This window comes from Glycine soja, chromosome 11 (genome assembly GCF_004193775.1).
Source record: "Glycine soja cultivar W05 chromosome 11, ASM419377v2, whole genome shotgun sequence".
In the NCBI taxonomy this organism is placed as follows: Eukaryota; Viridiplantae; Streptophyta; class Magnoliopsida; order Fabales; family Fabaceae; genus Glycine; species Glycine soja.
The window spans coordinates 35,066,105-35,079,459 of record NC_041012.1 but is presented as its reverse complement, the minus strand read 5'-3'; positions in this window follow the sequence as shown (position 1 = coordinate 35,079,459).

Here is a 13,355-nt window from a genome sequence, read left to right as displayed (position 1 = left end):
TTTCTTTTTATCCTTTCTATGTTCTTGAATCTTGTTCGCCGCTTCTATTTTCATTTTCTGGAAATAGTTATTTTATAATATTATGATTATGGTAAGATTAATTTTTCTAAAGGACAAGTTCAAGATTTTGATTTATAGTTGTCATAAAGTCATTGTAAGAATAATTGGTTAATTACTATGAGGTAATTATCCAAAAACATTTCTTGGAATGCAAACCAAGCGTAACAATGTTTTTGGCGATGATAATAATTTTTTTTTGCTGCTGTAACGAGAATAAAATATACTAGCATAGAATATTCGTTCTTTTTTCAATATTTGATGCATGAGGGCTGATATTTAGTACGAAAGGCTTTTATGCACGATACTACACATGTAAAGCTTTTTAAGGTGAGCAAGTAATTACTTTGGATTTAACGGAAATCAAAAGAAGATCAAATATTAAATGCGTAACCAATCAAAAAACATTAGTCAATTTTTGTGCGGTCATTCTTCGTAAAGTTAAGCATTTTCCTTATTTTAATTGATTAATTGTTTGTATTAAATGCATATACCAAACATAAGATAAGATTAAGGATTACAGAAAATTATCATTGTAAAGTATTAAATGCATATTCAAGTATTTCTACTTAGATATCTTATCTACTTCTCTGCAAAAAAAAAAAAAAAAATCTTATCTACCCATATTTGGAGTATATGTAACATATTTTAAAAGATTGAAGTAGTAGCTAAGTATATTTTTCTTAACAAAAAAAAAAAAGCTAAGTAGTATATTTATTCTTTAGTTTAACTATTCAAATTTGAACTTTATACAACTAAGTATTAATTAATTAATTCTTCTAAATATATCAAGGCATAAATAATTAGTTGTCATATCTTCGGTTGAAATTATAATTGATAATGAGATTAAAATTTATAATATTTTGCGTACTACTCAAATTCTTCCATCATTGGGCCGATACTAAGTTGATAATTCATACCCTTGGAATATCAAAATTATGGTAAAAAAAATGAAAAATATAATTAGTCAGGAGTAATGGAGTAGTTTTTTTAGCCTTGGCTTAAATGGTTAGCTCAACAAATTCCTTCATGATGATAGCACCAGTTTGTGTTTCAGTTGGCTCTTGCTTGTTGGTTATTGTGGAAAGATAGAAATAATCTTGTATTTTCAAAGAACTCAACGCTATATATTAGTGAGAAAGGATTTTTTAAAAGCAGGGGGAAAACTGGAAAGCGTACACACATTTAATTATCCATTTCAAAGTTTAAATGTCAAATTTAAAATCTTAACTTAGATTATAATAACTCAATATAATATATTTTGCAGGAATTACTTACTAATTCAAGTTCTATAAAGACTAAACTCAAAGATCTACTTTGTCAGTTTATTGCAATTTTCTTACAAAAACTCTTGCTAACGTAATTATATAAATACAGAAAAACATACGATATTAATAACGTTGGAGAACTTTGAAGAAAGACACTCTTTATATTTTCGTTCTTTTTAATTACATGTCAGAAAGTACTCTTCCTGCAAGGGGTTTCTCAAGGGATTTTGAAGCTTATACATGTCAAAAAGTACCACCAATTTGTAGATATTTTTACCAAAACCTTACCTCAAAATACCTTTCTTAGTATCATTTCTAAGCTAGGTATTGATAGCATCTTCCTCCCATCTTGACTGGGGGTATTGGATCAAGGCTTCTAACCAACTTTTGTTTTTTTGTTAATTTTGTTGTAATTCTGTTTTTAATTTTTTTTTTTTTTTGTTTCTCCTCTTATATATGTGTATAGCTGATAGTTAGAGGAGATACAACTTTGTGCTCTTCCTGCAAACTAATCAACACAGATTCTGAGTTTCTTCAGCATCCTTTTGTTTCTTTCTTCCTTCATATATTTTCTTTTCAAATTATTACAAGGCTAATAAAATTTAAAAAAACTCTAATATGATAAAGATACTAATTATTTTTAATACATGTATTGTTTCTGAAACAAACTGATAAAAAAAACAGAAAGTAACTTTTTTTTTCTTGTATAATTAAGCTAAAATGACAACAGACTTTTAACCCGAAAAGAACTCCAAAAATTAATTGCACTTATAAAGTGATGTGAAATAGTTGACAACAATGGGGTAACGACATAAATAAAAAGGAAACTAATGAGAATAATTTCCTCTTACTTTTTGGTAGATGAAGGAAAAAGCAAAACCAGAAAACAATAACTAAAGCCTCAAGAAAGAGACTAGCATGACGTCAACCCAAAGTAAGGAAGCTAACTCCAAAAGAAGAAGATCGTGGAACATGATCACCCTTTTCTTGGCTAGGGCATCCGCACACTGATTCCCCTCTCCCAGAGAATGCTTCAACTCCACCCTTCAAGAAGTCTCTAATATGCTCTACAATAGCAGCATATATAGTAGCCTTGAACTTGCTGCTTTATCAACTGAACCGCATGCAGTAGTGAATCAGAAACACATAGAACATTGCTACAATTCTCCTCCCACGCAATTCTCAACCCAAAGTGCAGACCCAACAACTCGGCCTTTAAGATATCTGCAAAGCCAATGTGCCCACAAAAGCCCTTGATCCACTCATCCTTGGGTCCTCAAATAAGCATAGCAGCTGGCACTCCTGCTAGGGCCCCTTTGCACCTGTCTCTTTAAAAATGGATGGACGTAGATTTTATTGAATCGAGAGTGATTTTTTATTTATCAAGAAAATTGCATTTTGTTTGTTTTCTGCTTCCAACTCTCTTATTCACCACAAAAAAAAAAAAAATGTATTTTTCTTCAATTGGGTAGGATACACGTAGGATACATTGGATAATTATTTATCATTAAATCTTGTTTCTATTTAAAAAACAATATCTATATTAAGAAGTATAATTAATATTTTCTATTTAAGTTATGACTAAGATATGTTTTTTCTCATAAAATTAGAAATGTTCGAATTTTATACTTGATAGTTTTATAGTATTTTTTTCATCTTCCCACCTTGAATTTGTGATATTTTGGTTCAGATATATCTAAACCTATCATTTTAATTTTAATTTTAAAATGATTTTTTTAGTCAAAAATTGTTACAAAATGTCAAAAAAATCACCACAAATTTTTTAACCCCTTTTCTTCTAACCTTCATCTTGTTCGAATCCTATTAAACCACTATCCCAAAATCACAAATCAAAACCAGAGTCAATGAATATAATGACAAAGCATAAGAGTCAAGTGCTAAGAATCGAATGTAAACAACACAACATGCAAGCATATCACAAAAATCACAACTGAAAACAGCTAAAAACGAATTCCCAAAACCTTTATGAGAAAATGCAGATCATAGTTTCATGGAAGGAGTGAGCAAGGTTAGGGATGGTGGTGGGTGGCAAATATAGCCGAAGGTGGGTGTTAGTGTTTTTGGGATGGTGGTGGGGTGACAGATCTAGTAAAGGTAAAGAAACCCTCATAAGTGCTCCTACTACTCAAGTTCTAGATCCGGACCCAGACCAAACAACAAGCAATTCTTCTTATTTTTCCTTTTTTTTTATAGGCATTGTTTTGTTCCCTCTATGCGTGTTTCATTTTGTGTTAAACTTTTTTTTTTTAATTTGTGGGAGGTTTAACTCCTACAAATCATAAGAACAAAGTAGCCAACCATGAGATAGTGAGGGAGGGACACCTAAGAAAGAGAGTGACACATAGGTATATGAATCAATTGAACCTAATTTCATGTTAAAAAATAGTATACTTCAATTTTACAATGATAAACAAAGTATTAAAAATTTTGTGAGATTTTTAATTTTATGACAACTAAAAATATATTTTAGTCTAAAATTTTTAATTTTTTAAGGTAGCTTTATTGTTTTTATTGTTAGCTTATAAAAAAAATATTAATATTGTCTTGGATTTTTAAAAGAAACAAATAGTAACAAATTTTTCATTTAAAAGCAGACAAATATAAAGTAAAAGATTTTTAGCTGCAATTATTTTAAATTTTTTATATAAAAAATTAGAAATTACTTTTGATTGGATCCTAATATGCATATAAGATCTTATGTTTTACACTAAAATAAATAATAAAAAATACATTATTTATTATATTAGATCAAATTAAACACAAATGAATATGATATTTAATCAAATTTAATACAAATTAATGTGTTGTTAAATTTAATATTTTTTCATTCATTCACTTAATTTTTTTTTTCAATATTTTTTATAGATGTTAAATTGATAATCTCCATAAAAGTGATTATGATGAAATATTCTATGATTTAGTTTTATTTTTAAAAAAAATGTATTACTATTTTTATGTGAGTTATATTAGTTTCATTTGTTCATACAAACTTTTTTAAATTTAGGAGAGCAATATTGCCAAAATTAAATTTGTAGTTGTATTAAAAATTAATCACGTTTAATTATTTTTTATTATATTTTATAAATAAGTTCTATATTATGAATATTTTAATTGATTATAGAAAAAATTCTTCAATAATATAAAAAAATGATGTTCCAGTCCCAATTTTGCACGGGTACTATCTAGTGAGTATGGATATTTTGATTGCACGTGATAAAATAGTGATCATTATGGAAATTTGTCCTTGTGCACTAATGGGTTTAGTCTTAGTATGTTTGTTAAAACTCGAAAGAGCCAAAGGAGAATTGGTTGGAGGGGATAGTCAAATAAAGCAAACAAAAGAGCGTGAAGGGATGTTGCCACCACTGGTCCATGAAGCAACCACGAAAACTCAGAGAAAGCGACTTGTGTTGGAGAAGATGCATATCAAAGAATGGGGGTCCCCCTGCAAAGGAAAATGCTTTCTTTGATGCTAAAGTAGTAAAGTACATCACTTGCCGCTATAGTATGTTTTTATTTTTGGGTCTTTATTAAGCCACGACTTTATTTGTTATAAAAACAGAAAAAAAAAGTCAAAATCTAGTACCTAATTACTATTCTCATAATAAAGGCTAATCAAACCGCATTTAGTCGTCACCTTTTATTACACAAACTAATAATAATTTATAAAATGAAAGTAAAATAAGGACAAACTGAAACCGAATCAAGTTATTCAAATATGGCATATTAAACCTGGGAGGAAGAATATACAAATTTAAAGAATAAATTGTAATTTGGGTTCCTCTAAAATTTTAAATTTATGATTTTGGTTTTTTTTTTTAAATCAAGATATTTAGTTTTTTTTATTTTTTCAGCAATTTTGATGTGGTATATTGATACTAACATGACACTTATATAGACTATTCATATGAGGTTTATGTGACAAAAGGTTAAATAAAATAAAAAATAAAAAGGATTTGAACTCATGGCATTTTATTCAAAGATAAAGTAATAAACAACTAACACGCACTTGTTATGTTTATTTAACTGTAATTTTGGTTCTCTTATTTCTAAATGAAGATATTTAATCTTTTTATTTTTCATAATAAACAATTTTTGTTCTTCTGTTAGTTGATCGTTTAAAATTAAATATTAATTTTGATGTAATATATTGATGTTGACTGAATGCTTATGTGACAAGGTATTAAATAAAGATAAAAATAAAAAAAAATTTGGTAGGAGTTGAATTCATGACCTTTTATTTAAAGAAAGATAACAAATAACTAACAGGCTTATTTTGTCTTGGTTAACTTTATAAACATTATTTTGTAAATATCATTAAATAAGAGTTATTATTTTTTTTTAATTATAATTTTTTTATAAAAATTTAATATATAAATCTTTTAAATTTTATTTTATGTCATTTTATATATTTTTATTTTGATTAGTTTGCATATTTTATTTTTATTTTACCAGTTTATAATTAAATTTTATAAATTAATATATAAATTATTTTGTAAATTGATTTTAATACACATTATTTCTACTCTAATGATATAAATCAATATAATTACATCAATTCATTTTAATGGGAAAACTATTTTTTTAACTATCAAAACTTATTTATTAAATGATTTTTTCAATACCAATTGCACAAATCAAGAAAATTACATTAATATGAAAATTATTTACATAAAATATTTTATGTAATTTATAAAAAATTATGTAAATTTATTTTTATATATGAATAAAAAAATATTTTATTTTAATTATAAAAAGGTAAAAAAATATTTTATTTTTTATAGTATTTAAATATTATTTTAAATTTACTTAAATTTATAAATTGCATAAAGTAATTTTTTAAATAATCTATATACTAGTTATGTAATTTAAAAAAATATAATTAAATAAGAACAAGTTTTATATATAAGAATTTATTAATTTATGTTAAAATGAAATTTTATAATAAAAATAAATACATGTGAAATTAAAATATTAAATATTATAATTTAATTTATAAATTTTTATAATTAAAAAATAATAGTAATTTTTTACTAATGATATATTTAAAATAATTTTTATGAAATTAACAAAACAAAACAAGTGTCTTAATCTTTTATTGTTGTGACTTTAAATAAAAAATCATGAATTTAACTCATACTAAGATTTTTTTTTATATTTTACATTTTATTTTACTCATTATCACATAAGCTCATGTCAAAAGTCTATATATGCGTCAAGTTAGAGCTAATACACTCCATCAAAGTCAATATTTAACTTTAGATTATCAACTAAAATTGATAGAAGGAAAATCAAAATTATCTATTATGAAAAATAAGAAAACTAAATGTCTTGATTTAAAAATAGGAAAATCAAAATCGTAAATTTAAAATGATAGGAAAATCAAAATCACAATTTAATCAAATTTAAATATAAAATTACTTAAGATTATATATAAAATATACATAGTAAAATTTTAAAATTAAGAAAATAAAAATCAATAATGACATACATTATTTTTAAGAATATCATATTGTATGCCTTTAATTAATCAAATATTTTACATACGTAACTGTGAATAATAGTGTTTTCTGTTTTTTTTATCTTTATTTAAATTTTAGGAATAGTGTCACAGTCTAAGATAAAAAAAAAAGTTTTTAAACTCAAAATATACTTATAAAAAACTTACATTTATCCCACCTTATCTAGGCAAAAACTGAATTTTAATCTATGCAATGTATGAATAACGTTCATTCTTTTAATAATCCTAACATTTAAAAAAAAGTATAAAATATTATGTATTTTAAAATTTAAATAAAAACATTTAAGAGATAAAGATATTTTTATTTCATTGTTTGTTTATTATTATATAAAAAAAATCATGTAAACAGTATAAGACGAGAACAAATTTCAAATTTCAAATATTAAGATTTTTCTTTTACTTTACTTTATTTTAAAAAATGTTCCTACATTGTTAACCAATAAAAAAAATTAATTACTTTTTAAATAATTTTTAATGTAGTTATTATAATACTCAATAAAGTTATAGTACATGATAGTTTGTAAAATGATAGTATAATTTTTATATATTCTTTATACATACATTATCTATTCTATTTAAATATAATAATAATAATTATATAGGTAATGTTAGATAAGGATACGTTTGAAATTTTGTATTTATAAGAAAAAAAATTATTAATAAAATTGTCATTATAATTTAAAATTAAATTAAAATAAAAATTTCACATGAAGATAATGAGAATGAGAAATATTGTCTAATCTTAATAAGTAAAAGTCACACTCAAAAATTAAATTAGAAGAACATAATAGTGTTAGAAAGCTAATATTAAAAGTAAAGTATGTTCATAGTTGTTATTCATTTCTACTATAGCCAATAATTACGTGGCATTTTAAAAAATATATATTAAGTGAATGTGTCATAAAAATGTGTTTTATTTAATATATAAAGGTAATGTCTTGCAGATAAGACTAAATTGACATCTGAATGTAAACTATACTCTTACTCAATTGAAAATATAAAAAATTACGTAATGAATTTATTAAAATAAGTTTAATGAAAAAAAAATAAAAAGATACTATTACAAAGATAAAACTTAAAAATAATATTATTCTCTAATTAAGATTGACATTTTATATTATTGATGATAATTTTAGTTATTGAAATTAGAGTAGTAATAATTATCAAGATAAATGTGAATCTGATTTGGAGAATAATATTTGTAATATCATATACAGGTTTTGTTTATTAAAAATTGACTATTTTCAATACCAAACAAGAGAATAGATAATTTATGTATTCACGATCTAAAAGGATTTTATTATAACGATTAAATATTTTACATTATTGATAATGTGTAAATATTAATTTTTAAATAAAAATACTTATATTAATTTTATTGATTTAATTTAAATTAATAAAAAGTAATATTTATCTTCCGAATTAAAAAGGTCTTAAAATGAGTACTGTTACGTAGCAATTCTGAGTTTCTGACTCTTGATGCTGTCCAGGTGCCAGGAGGATACAATCAATCCGTATTTATTCTCATAAAAACGACAAGTGGCACTTTGTAATCCATATTAACATCAATCACGTGGAGGGTCAAAATCAAATATAAGTGATAAATAAATTAGGACAAAAATAGTAATAATAATAATAATTATTATTATAATAATTTAAAAAAAAAAACTATTTGTCACAAATTGCCCATAATATCAAAACATCAGGAGCAGATATTTATACAGTACCAATTCTGAGTTAAGAAAAAAGCTAAAAAGAAAAGAAGAAGAAAAATGATATAGAAGTGGAGAGAAAGTCGCACTTATATATTTATTATTATGATAATGTGAATGGCACTCCTTCTTTCTAGATAAATACAAAAGCGACCTGATTGGAACCGTTTAAAATGTCTTGCGTCACAGTGAATCGACTTGCGGTTCTTTCTTCACGAGACAATGACGGGAGATAAATTGACACCGGGATTATATATATCGCGATACGAAAGGTGGCGATAAATTGAGTGTGACTTTTCATTGCGTTTCTTTTCTTTTGTTTGTTTATCCAATTTAAATACAAGTCTGTCACACGCATGTATAAATTATGCAAGGCCATTGATGTGAACAATACGCGCGCGAGTAGGACTGAATGCTTACTCGCCCGTGCGTGCGCGTTGTTTTGGTAACTCCAAAGGTCTCATTCAATCCAAACTGTTTCTAAGTTTCTTTGCTTTGCTGGGGTCCATTCTTGACATGCTGTTATATTCCATCCTTTCATTCTCCTCTAGCGTTCAAGCCATATATATCCTTTTCCTACAATCTATGTCATTCCTAAAACAATATTAGACTTTTTAAATATAAGCATGTTTAGATGAAAACACACACAAAGGGAAGATAAATAATCAAATTCTTCCTTAAAAGTGAGCGTTAATAAATTACTCTTTAAAACACCATATGTAGTAGCTTCACTCATTCTCTCACACTTTCTTTGTGAACTGACCCATCACCCAATTACTTTTGTATCCCTGTAACAAAAAATACTTTTGTTTCATCTAACCCAAAACACCCATCAAAATCACCGAAAAGTCGAAAACCTCTACTCCATCAACCATTGAAAACATAATCATATAATTTATAAATTATTAAAGATTACAAAACACATTCAAAATTTCTTAGTATCACTCTCACTCTCAGTGTTTTATTTGAAGTCAAGTGAGATAGAAATCCATATCAAATTTCCCAGCAAAATTAGACGTGTTAAATGACTAGAGATTGCCTAAACCTAAGTTGGACGTAGGAATCACCAAAGACAAGTTACCAATGTCACTGATCTAATTGAAAATGGGTACAAGAGAGGATGGAGTGAGAGAGAAACAAAGATGTAGGGACAGGGGGAAAAACGAGATAAATTTGGAGAGAAAAGAGACAGAGTCGGGAAAGTTTAACGGGTTGGGCGAAAGAGATAAACTTTGATATTCGCACATCTTTAATAACACAAATTAATATTCTCTCATTAAAATTAAAATATTGGTGAATATGAAAATAGTAAGAAAGAATTCCTAGAAAGGAAACGGTAAAAAAAAATGGTGTTGTTTTTGTATTGTTTGATATGGAAGAAAAGAAAAAGGAATCAAAAAGACAAAATAAAAATTAATAAATTGTTGGTATAAATGAGACTCAAATCCGTCCTTGAGGTTATGCCACACATATTAGTTATCAGCAAAATTATAAATAATTTGTATTAATGTCATGGGTTAAAAAAATGATAATAAAATAAATTATTCTTTCTTTATTTGATTGGGTAAAGAATTTGAATAATAAATATTTTATCTCAAACACAAATATTCTATTTTGTATATAAAAAATGAGTATATTTGAAAATAAGTTTTTTTCTTTCACTTTTCTTTCTAAAATGGGATAAATGGGATAAATAAAATTAAGGTGAAACTCACTCATTTTTTCCTCTCTTTCTTTCTACCCCTAGTCAAATAAGTAAATTTTGTAAATAATTTAAACTCTTTCTCACTTTAAGATCAGGTTTTTTATGAAAAAAGCACTATGGTTAATTAGTTAAAGTTTATTTTAATAAAATAAATATAAGAAATGCAAGAATTACTTTAAATATTTAAAGGAACAAGAACAATATTTTTTCTAAAAATTACAATACTTACAATAACCATGGAACACATAAATCAACTAGTATTTGAATGTATTTTTTTAGTCATTTAAAGATTTCAAAAGTTTTGTTTCAATTGGTATTAGTGTCAAACAATGTTAATCGATGACATACCACTGACATGTCTATTGACTTGTTATGTTATCAAAGAATTGACAAATTAGTCACATGTATTTTTTGTTATAAATTATATTTTTTAATTTCTTATTAATTTGTATGACATCATCAACTATTTTAAACAAACAAGAATTTATACAAAATACACTTAGGAAGATGTAACAAGTCAATGAATTATCAATATTGTGTTTACAAATTTTTATTACATGACAACAAAGACTAAAACAAAAAAAAAATCTTTAAAGGATCAAAATAAATAAATGAATAAAAACCTATTAAAACAAAAATCTTTAAAGGATCAAAATAAATAAATGAATAAAAATCTATTTTTAGGGACCAAAACATTATTTAAGCCTTGCTTATATTAGTATTCTTCACAATGAATTATATAAGGTTAAATAACAATTTGATCCTCATAAAATGTCTTATATTTTGTTTTAGTGCGTCCTTTAAAGTTTTTTTAATTTAAATTTTTTTATACTTATAATATACTTCTTTCTTAGTTTATTGTCTATTTTTTTATTTTACTATTTAACATTTTTTAAAATTTTACTTTTGATTTCTACGATTAGTCTAAGTCTGTTAGGTGATGACATGATATGACATTCTGTTAACCTATCACACCGTCAATTAAATCGATAATATGATATTTTGTTAACTTGTCACATCATCACTTAACGAATCGAGACTAACAATAGATATCAAAAGCAAAAGTTTGAAAATGTGTAGTAAAATGATAAAAAATAGGCAGTAAACTGAAAAAGTGATATATTACATGCACAAAAAATACATATAAACTTTTTTTGTCTTAGTCCCTATATGTTTTGTTTTTTAGTTTTTCAGGTCAAGTAACAATGTTAGCTAATGATATAATAATAATGTTGTCAACTCATTGATTTGTCACATCATCAAGGAGTGTAACAAAACAATCATGTGTATTTTTTTTTTCTTTTTGGTAAACTATGTTCTTAGATTTTCATTTATTCATAAAACCCATGAAGTTTTAATTTTTAACCAAACATAACTTTAAAATACTCAGGAATGTTATTACTCAGTATATCATTCATGGGAATAAAATTAGATAACTTGAAGCACATGTGATTATTCTATCAAATTCTTTGATGACATGACAAATCGATGAATTACGAACGTTATTGTTATGTCATCAATTAGTATTGTTACTTAATCACGAAGACGAATACATGATTATTTTGGTCCCTATGCATATAAACCGGTGACAATTTAATTCCTAGAAGAATTCTGATTAAATCTCTAAATGTGTAAAAAAAGCTTGACAATTTCACGTTTGTAAAATCATTTTATCATTAAGTTGTAATATTAAAGAACCAATTTGATGTTAAGTTATATTGTGTTATATAATATCATTTTAAAGTATACCTAAAATTCAAATAAGGTTATACTTAATTCAAATAACTGCAAAGTAGACCTGATTATCAAAAAATTATGATTTGTACTTAGAGGTTAATTCTATTAACAAATCATCATTTGAATTATTTTAAAATAACTATTTTAAAAGTTAATAAACTTATCATATTATTTTAAGATAATTATATGATAAATTATGATTTGATAATCATATAATTTTTTTAATTATTTTAAAAGATAACCTTTTTACTCTTATACTTAATTCAAATAATTGCAAAGTATACCTAAAATTCAAATATTGTTTATACAATATATCATTGTTGCCACAAATTTCGTATGTCTAAGGTATTTACATAAACAAAGTTTGAGTATGGATAATTATCTAAAAGGTTTTGGAGGTATAACTGTGAATCTGGGTAAGGTACTACCTAATCTTATCGTGCGGTTAATTTATTTCTAATAAGTGTGGATAATTATCTAAAAAAACTTTATGATTAAGATTTATTTTCTTTATTATCATAAAATAATTTTATTTATATTAATATATATATATATATATATATATATATATAATCTTATACAAATAATTAAAATTAATGTATAAAAAATGCCATTATTTTATTAACTGTTATTTTTTATTTTCTATAATATTTAAATTTGTATTATTTTTAACTTTTATGCGTAATTGTAAAAATTTAATATCTAAATGAAAAAATAAGATATGTATTGATAATGTAAAATAATTTTACATTGTATCACTAATTGTAAATTTATAAATTGATAAAGGAGGTGATGTAAAAATATAGAAAACATTAATAATACTGGCCTTTAAGAGAATACCCATTTTAAATATTTCAAAACTGGTAAGATATTGTTGAAAAAGAAAAGTTTTTATATTTATTAATACAAATTTGTAATAAATATTGTCTTTTTAAACAATAAATTAATTATTAGATGATTAAAACGAATCTTAAGGCTAATTATCAACATAATATAAATTTAATAAGAAAATGATAAATACAAAACTTGAACATAATTCTCCTCTCTCTGTATAAATTAGTTTTTTTTTAGCGTGTGATGCATGAAATAAGAAGAGAGTTAGATTGTGTTTTATTTAAATTTTATTTAATTGTGAAAATGAGTATAATCAGACGTTTATGTGAAAGATATAACATTTATTTGGGTGATTTTTATGTCTTAAAAGTTAATCTTATGACTTATTTTGAAAGTTAATCTCATGACTTGTAGCTTATGGGAATATCTTATTTTTAGAAGTTAATTAAAATTAAAAAATATTTCAATTCAAATCAATGATATATATATTTTTCATTTTA